The following is a 9285-nucleotide window of genomic DNA, read 5'->3' as shown; positions in this document are numbered from 1 at the left end:
TCTTTTAAGCATGCATGGATTCAGCTGAAAGGAGGTGGATATTGATATAGCTGTCCTTTTCATTGTGCAATGTTGGGTTAGGCTTCTTTGTTTTTCATTGCAGTGCCACCTACGATAAATAAAAGAATCATCAAGTTTTATCATGCTTGGTGAAGGCAGCATTTGTTCCATTCAGCGTGATTGTTTGTGGTGTAACATATAATGTGGTGCAGCACGGGGATGTTTCTAATGCATTTAGGACTGGATGTAATGTACTGCTAGCTTATCGACGGTTGACTTTAACTCAAAAAGCTTGTCAATGTAATCCCCTGGTCTAGAAAATTATTTTTGAATGTGTTGTGTTACGAATTAAGGATTGACACAAGCATGCATTGAATCTTCACTATTGCCGCAAATATAGTGGCATTTGTGTAATCTGTTTTCTACAGTCATTTTGCTCTTTCTGGTCATTGCTGTAAATGTTTGCCTCTCGTTCTGCACTGCAAAGCCAAAAATTGTTAATCCTTCTCCTAGACTGTATCTGCTAAAGAGGAAAAGATATTGTGAAAATGTAATCAGACAAAAGCAAGGATGTTAATTTTTTTGTTTTTTGTATGGCAGGATGTAGTGTTGTCACAGTACCAAAATTTCAGTATTCAGTGCCGATACCAGTGAAAATCCACGGTTCTCGGTACCAATTTCAGTACCAAAGCAAAACACAAAAATATGCTAATAAAAAAAAACTAAACTTTTTATCACTAAAAATAAAAAACAATGCCATTCTTTATACTTATTTACAATTGTGTTTACATTTTTTCTACATGTAATATAATTATGAAAAACAGTAAACAAGTTTCACCCTAATTTAATTTGTTTAATGAAATGTAAAAACATTTTATTTTTTGTTAAATAAAGGGGATTTGCTATTAAAATTAAAACATTGAAATATTGAGCGATTTTTATTTTATTTTATTTCTTTAAAAAATTAAGTTTTATAAATTTCTTCAACAGTAGTAGAAGTATCACATACAGTCTTCTAAATAATAGTAATATATCTAGCACAATGCATTTAAGTAAAAATGAACTTTTACTTTTACAGGCTACTTTTATTTTGACACTGGTTTTACTCAAATGAAATGGTAAAACAGTTCTGGTGATGTCGTTTATGTATTGATGCCCTCATTACTGCAAGCATCATGCGCTTCAGTCTATGTAGTAAACAAACCATTCATTCATTCACACAGAGACTCGCGCAACATGCAGGATTCATATTTCTACCAACTTTTGCGGCTTAACATTTAAAGATACTGTTCCATATGGAGATTTGATATGATTAATTTATGCTAACTTTGACAAATTCCGTGACTGTCCATATTAAAATGTAAGTTTAATTTTTATGACTGGATTTTGAGATTCCGTCTGCTTTCTTGCTTAACGGAAATCATAGCGCTGTATGCGTCAAGAACCGAGTTGACGGGGTACTCGGTACCAACGGTACTTAAAGAAACCTGGTACCGTGACATTTATTTATCTTTTGACAACACTGGCAGGATGCATGTATGTTAAAACTAGGGATGCACCGATACCAGTTTGTTCGGAGCTATTCCAAATATTTTTGCAGAACCATTTACCTGTAGTTTAACACTACGATAATTTAGCATGAATTAAAGGTTAGTAATCTAACTTAAAGGGTTAGTTCACCCAAAATATTATATGAAAAATCTTGTTTCAATCCTGTGAGACATTTGTTCATTTTTGAAACACTAATGAATATCCTTTTTAATGAAATCTGACAGCTATACCATATTGAACCTTTAATTAGTAGTAGCATAGGCTGTCAGTGGAGGGACAGAAAGTGCAGAGATTTTATTAAAAATACTCATTTCATTTGTGTTCAAAAGATGAATGAAAGTCTAACGGGTTTGGAATGGTATAAGGGTGAGTAACTGATGACAGAATTCACAATTTTTGGTGAACTGTCCTTTTAAATAATATTGTTTTCTATCATAGGAAAATGGTGTCAACACTAGAACATTTCACTTGACTATTGGCTACAATTCTAGCAATTAATGACAGCCCTGTCTTTTGTATATATAAAAAATTCCCATGTATTTAAAAATGCTTTGAATCTGGACTGATTTTTTATTGTATTTATATATATATATATATATATATATATATATATATATATATATATATATATATATATATATATAATGTGTGTGTTTTCTTAATCTTTTCGATTGTCCTGAGATTATTTTATTGTATCGGCTGAATATACTACACAATTTCTGCAAAATAAATTTTTGTCCCAATTTGCAGTGCGAATGATTTGACCGTAGTTGCCCAAAGTCAGAGCCAGACTGCAGATTTTGGGCAGTCAGAGACTGAGAGCAGACAGAATGACTAAAGTTTTATAGTGTGTGATTATTGGTATTAAGTCATGTAGTGTATTCCAATTCGCATGACACTAAAATGTTGTTTAGTGAGTTCTCCTGTGCTTTTATGGACCTACAGAGATTTATATAGTTTTTGGAAGTTCTAGTTACTGGTTATGATGTTGTGTAATTTGCCAAACCAGAGCCAGTTTTATGTGTTTGGCAAAACTCAGTTGACCAGTTTTTTGGCCGCTGGGAGATAGTAATCACAATGACTTATTTTGGTAATCCACCAACATTTCAACAACCTACAGATGAGAATCATAAATTAGGCTTCAATCCACCCCAAATTAAACTGTCCAGCATATTTCCAACTGGAAACAATGTCATGCTGTGTTGATGCCAACTTTATGATAACTGCACTTTTATATGATTTGATATTTTAACAGAAAATATCTGATCACTCCAACTTTTGTCTTTGGTAATATTGTGTTCACCTGTGGTGTCTCAAGAAGGTAGGGCTAGTAGTACACTAAACTGCCAGCAAGCTTGTGGTTTGGCACACACAACAGTATAAACCATTCTGCTCATTGAAAAAAGGACTTTGTCCAAACCCTATTTTGAAGTTATTTGCTCAGTTGAATTTCAACAAGATTGGTTACAGAAGTTATCTTACACTTATTTAATGTGTCAGCAACAGAGCTTCCAAGAAAGTTAAAGTTGCTCCCCTGTTTAAGCCAAAGGTGGGAGATTTGGTATTTGGATTAATTTCTTCTTATTTACAGTTGCCCAGTATATTTTATCCTCATGTATGGTTTTGTTTCTTCTTGTAACTTTTAAAAAATACATATAGTCTAATGGTCTATTCTACAAAATGTGATGTTGTAATAACTTGGTGTAGAAGCGGGTAGATGTCAGGCCATACGACTAAATCTTTTGAGATTGACATGCAAATGTCCCAGTGCGTCTACTTTAAATGTGTTCTGAATACTAAAATACTTTTGTCATCGGTGTGTCTATCACTGGAATGTGTTTATCACTGCTGAATGCACATAATCAATGGCAGCTGGACGATTCCACTGAATTATAAGTAAGATTAATCAACAGTTTCTCCCCTTTATCCCAACCATTACACAAATGAGTAAAGTAAATTATGTGAATAATTTTTAGGCTCTTGATGCTGATCTGCATGAGGTGCAAAACTACAAAACTGTATTGTGATTTGAGTTGGAATGTCTCAGAGGTCAAAGTCTGCTGGTTTGAAAGCATTTTAGATTGTTTTTTTAGAACATTTGGTCAAGTTCTTAAGATACAGTCTTAACATGGTGGCTTACCCCTGTTTCACACCGCAAGCGTGAGTGGTGACAACTACATCGTCACTGTAGCAGCAGACTCTCGCGAGTATTCACACTGGAAGCATATAAGTATAGCATCACAGCAGCGGCTGCAAAGTGTGTTTAGCAGACAGTATAACCATTTCAAACAATTGGTATAATTCTTTCAACATTTGTTTTTATAACAATAAACCATACTTTCACCCAAAACGATTTATTAAAAAGTTTAAATGGGTAACTACATATGTTATACTTAATTTTCTTTTCTGCCATAATTGTTTAAACACTAGACATAGTCATTGTTGTTAAAACTCTTGACATGCTTATTCTGTGCATTTTGAGCACGTTTTGTGTTAAATCACATTTATTTTGTCCATCAAAAGTGTGCTTTCACTTTAATTGAGCTCATAAACTGATGTTCATGCGACGCTCCTGCTTGACGCTCATGCGCTGCTCCTGGTCCCGGTGTGAATGCACTCATTGATTAACATGGATGCCGAAACAGGGGTTATTTAAAGCAACTGGTTTTTCAAGTTTTGTATAGTATTTTCTTTACTCTTTACTTCAACCACTATGTCTAAAAAGGGTAATATTTAGTATTTGAGGTCTGAGATGTTGAAAAAGGTGAAGAGAAAGATGGCAAACTTTAGCATTTTAAGTCAGCATTCCTGTCTAATCATCCAATATTGTCTAAAATAGCCAGCATAGTAGGGCTCCACGATATTGGGAAAAAATGACATTGCGATATTTTATTTTTATATTTATATATGAAATCTACAAAAATGGGGTGAGCACACTTACATTCTCATTTTAAATGATTTAAACATCAACACCATCATGTCAATTGATTAATATGTGCGAGGGAGAGAGAGCAAGATGGCACTCGTATTGTTTGAAGACGGTGAGCGTGCGGCCGTGGCTCGCTCGCTCACTCTCTCTCCCTCTGTCTCTCTCGCGCTCACTCTCTCTCGCGCTCTCCGCGAATCACATTCGTCAAGGGCGGGGAGCAGGCCCGTACAGTTTATGAATAACAGCTCAACTACGACAGCCTACATCGCACATCCTGCGATGTGACTATCGTGGATTCGTACATCACGATATAGATGCTTAAACGACACTTCGTACAGCCCTACTGCATAGCACTTCATCTTTTATAACATGGAATTTTGAACAAATATATTCTTGTCTTGATTTTTGTAAAACTTTGTGTGGACTGGAGCATTCCACCGATCCATCCAATGTTCTCACCTTTTGCATCTTTCTATTTGGTACATAAAACTTATGTATGATGATGATGATTATTTTAAGTTATTTGTATCCATTAAAATTGGTATAGTTTTCTGAAAAACTTTTTTGCTCTTCTTTGTATTTATAAAAATGTGATTTGTATTCAAATCTGTATTTGTACTCAAATCTATTACTCTTTGAGCTATAATCAAATTCAGTCATACAGGAAAGGTCAGCAGCTACTAAATATATGCTGTTTTTAAAGATGCCTTTTTTGCCTAAATGTGTATTTATGGCAATCTCACAATGCACTGCATGGGAAATAAAATAAAAAAGGAAAGCAAACTTCTGTATTGTATTGAGAACTGTCAATGTAAAAAAAGTTCCATTATAGATTTAAAATGAAATATTTCATCTATATATATATATATATATATATATATATATATATATATACACACACACGTTTGTTTGTTGTTGAGCCCAAAACCCAGTGGTAGCCCTAACTCAGAATCACCCATCTCCATATTTCACATCTTTTGGGACTTCTTTCCTTAGCAAACTTTCCCTTGTCCAGGTATCACTCCTTTCTTCTCTTAGCTGCTGCTTTCGTTCTCTCTCCGTCATGCTTATTATAATCCGCCACCATCCTCATCTACATCATAAAGTTTTATCCAGACCTTTGCTTCCTTCTGAAGCTCTAGGTAGTCTTTTTAGTCTGAGGTGGCGGAGCAGGAAAGCTGAAACCACTCAGAGAGCTTTCATGTGAGGCGTCTTGAGTTTGTTGTGGGTTTTTCGCAGACCATAGCTCCACAGTGAATGTGTAAGTACACACATTCATTCTAGCGAAGGAGAGAATAAAAGTAGTGGAGAGTAAATCTCGGCAGGCCCATAGAACAAAGAAGCTGCGGATGCAAAGGATGGCAAGACGCCCCTACGCCTGTCTGTGCCCCCTTCTCTTTGTGCAAAAGAAAGCCTGCCTCTTTTGCTTTTGTCTTTCCTGCATATTGAATATTCCAGTGAAATATGTGCAGCATAGTACACAGCAGCATGCGTGTGTCTGGAATGTATTTATTATGTGTGTGTGACTGCTCTGCAGGCCGCTTGCTTGCATAAACCGACATCATTCATTATTCAGTTCCCTGAGACTTTCCTTGTAATCTTAGGCCAACTATGTAGCACTCTTTCTACGTGCTTAAATCACAGAGATTGCCAATCCCACCATCCTGAACTCTTGCTTGACACTGAAACCAAAACAATAGACTCCGCTCCGTGATGCTGTGCAAGTTTGTGGTCAAGCCAGTAAAAGTACAACTTTTGTGCCTGATTGAAGATTTGAATGTAAAAGTTTGCCTTTATGAGGTTGTATAAGTCTCTTAAATTAAAAGCAACAATAATAATAGAATATTAGAATTTATTAGAAGTATTTCTGAAGGATCATGTGAAACCAAAGACTGGAGCAATGGCTATTGAAAATTCAGCCTTGCATTTTGGGAATAAATAAAAAAAACACGTATTTCGCAATTATAGAGAGTACCACATTGCATGGATGTGCGTTTTTTTTTTGTTTTCTTTGCATGCAAAAAGTATAGCTGGACCTAGGAACATTTCAGTTGCATTGCTCTCTATTGAGGGTTAGAGAGCTGCTGGATTTCATCAAAAATATCTTAAGTTGTGTTCCAAAGATGAATGAAGGTCTTACAGGTTTTGGGTAAACCATCCCTTTAATCTGTTTTAAGGCCCGTTCACACCAAGAATGATAACTATAAAGATAACTATAAAGATAACGATATTAGCGTCCACACCAGCGAACGATATTGTTTGTGTATTCTAAGCGGACGCGCGTCTGCTGCTTTAAATTCTCGAGCTCATTACAGCAGGATTGATTTTGATTGGTTGGCAATGTTTTTATCATTCATCAGAAGAAAAAAAATCGTTCTGAAAGTGATTTGTCCATAACATTGGTATGTAAATTATATAATTCGAATGTGACAATTTACCTGATAATGGATTTTTGATCAGTTTACACATTGATTCTGCTTGCTCAACATACAAATGCATGATGTAATGAAGCTGTTAGATGAATGTCAGTGTGGCTTTTTATGAATAGTGCTGGTTAAGCAACTTAACATCCGTCCTTGCCAGCTGCCACACAATTAGTTCCATCTTTCAGTCATCAAGACCATATGTGCAGCATTGGCCTCCATCTGAATTGCCTGAATTACTTGAGGAATTTTGAGGTTTTGTTTTGGAAAGTGTTTACAGATTGAATTAGCTCTGCCATTAAGTAAAACTGATCCATTGGAAAGACCACGCCACCCCCGAAGCCTGAAAGTGACGCAGATGAATGGGATCAATGTCTTTGTTGCCAGTTTTTGCTAAAGTCATTGATTTGGTTCAGATGTGATTTTGGCTCTCTGACTCTTCTTCAGAGATCAAATGATTGCAAATCAACTGCGTTGTCTTTCCAGACCACCTGATTCCATGTTCCAGCAAGATGCATGTTGCCCACCTGCCAGCATTCCTGTTTTTACTACACATCATCCAGCACCACTAAACTCTCTGTAATAACTTCCAGAAGTTCATTTTCACCCTCCCAACCTCTCTGCCCTTTGGGATTGTGAGAGTGAGGCGGAAAAAGACATATTTTCACATTAGTAATGATTATGGAAAGCGTTTGCAGCTGTTTTGAGAGTTAGCATGATAAACATCCGCCGAGCACCGCCTCTGCAGTGCTGTTGTGCGTGTGGTTCTGGTCATTTTCAGATGATGTTGCACTGATCTATGATTTACAGACTTTGCCTGTGTTGATTGTCTATTAGTAGGATGCACTGTTTAGTCTGCTCTAAAGGCCATGCCAAAATAAGCCATTGTCAGGATATCATTGAACATCTGTTAGCCTGGGTTTTGGATGGTGTTCCACTCTGTTGGCATTAGTTGGACCTTCATGTGCAGGTTTTTGACCAGTCGAGCTTGTTGAATGGCTCAACTGGTCAAAAGAGATCAATCTGATTGGCTGTTTAGCTTGAAAGTAACGAAAGCAAGCAAACAAGGAATGCATTTCTTTTTAGACTTGGGCTATATTATGAATTGAAAATGGTAAGCAAGCACTACTTTGGTTATGTTTTGTAAATCCACAATCCTAGCTCTACCGATTTCCCATTTGAAATGAAGGCTACTGCCACCTGCTGGTATGGAAAGTTATTTCCTCTCATGCAGAGGCTAGAATATATGTGCTAGTTAGCTGATTACTGATGGTCTTTGCATTGTGTTCAAGTGCAGCTTTTTGGCTCAGATGTAGGCAACATGGTAGTTTCTTGATATTGCTTTGGTGTTTCTGGGCCTTAATAGTGGAGATAAAACTCGTGCTTACTATAGGCCGCACACATATTATAAGGTTTGTCTAAAGTTGTGTTGAATGTTGATCTCACAAGATGCTCTGAAAACCGTTTTGATCTGTCACCCAACTCATGGTTTCTTTTTATTGTGGAGCACAGAAGCGGCTATTTTATGTCTATATTATGTCTACACTGCTATTTTTATTTGTAGTAAAAGTTAATTGTATACCAGCAAACTTCAAGATGGAATGCAAGATGTTTGATGTTAGAGCTGTCGAACCTGGTCTGACACATCTTGATAAGATTTACTTTTGATTTAGATTAACTAAGAGAGAGATTTTTGCTTCAGAAGATTCGGAATATATCATATTAGTTACATGGACCACTTTTATGTCTTTTTTTTTGAGCTGCCGGGCTGGGCGATAAACAAAATCAAGATTGTGATAAAATGTGTTGTTAACAGTGATAAGTGCTTGACACATTTACTCTATAGATCAATCTGACAGCAGAAATAAATGTGACAATAGGCAGTCTGTGCATGTAAGTCTAGTAAGTCTACATGTTCTGCGTGTCTCTGAGTGGAAAAACCTTATTTCCAGTTGGCGCAATATTTAATTTTTGATGGAAATGGAAAAAAAAAAGCCATGTAGTAAGTTCTCATTCCCATTTAATAAACCTGTTTAGTAACATTAATAAAGAAGGAAATGAGGAAATGTCTTTCAGACTAAATCTTTCAGTAGACAAAAATTATTTTGAAAGTTGTGAGTGTGGAAAATGACACTTAACTTAAATTAGACACTTAACATTGAATAAAGCACACAATCAGTACGACAAACCACCCAAAAAAATAGTGTTTAACCCAAACGTTGCGTTAGACTTGAACATTGTCCATCATTTTGACAGACAGAATCGAGAAAATTCTGTTGTAATCTATTATTACCTGTCATTTAAATTTTGATATTTTAATTATAATAACATTTAATTGCTTGTATTTTTGTTCACATTTTTATTTAGCGCATATGGGCTTAT

The sequence above is a fragment of the Carassius gibelio genome, chromosome B21 (genome assembly GCF_023724105.1).
Source record: "Carassius gibelio isolate Cgi1373 ecotype wild population from Czech Republic chromosome B21, carGib1.2-hapl.c, whole genome shotgun sequence".
NCBI classification, from domain to species: Eukaryota; Metazoa; Chordata; class Actinopteri; order Cypriniformes; family Cyprinidae; genus Carassius; species Carassius gibelio.
This window is presented reverse-complemented; position numbering follows the sequence as displayed.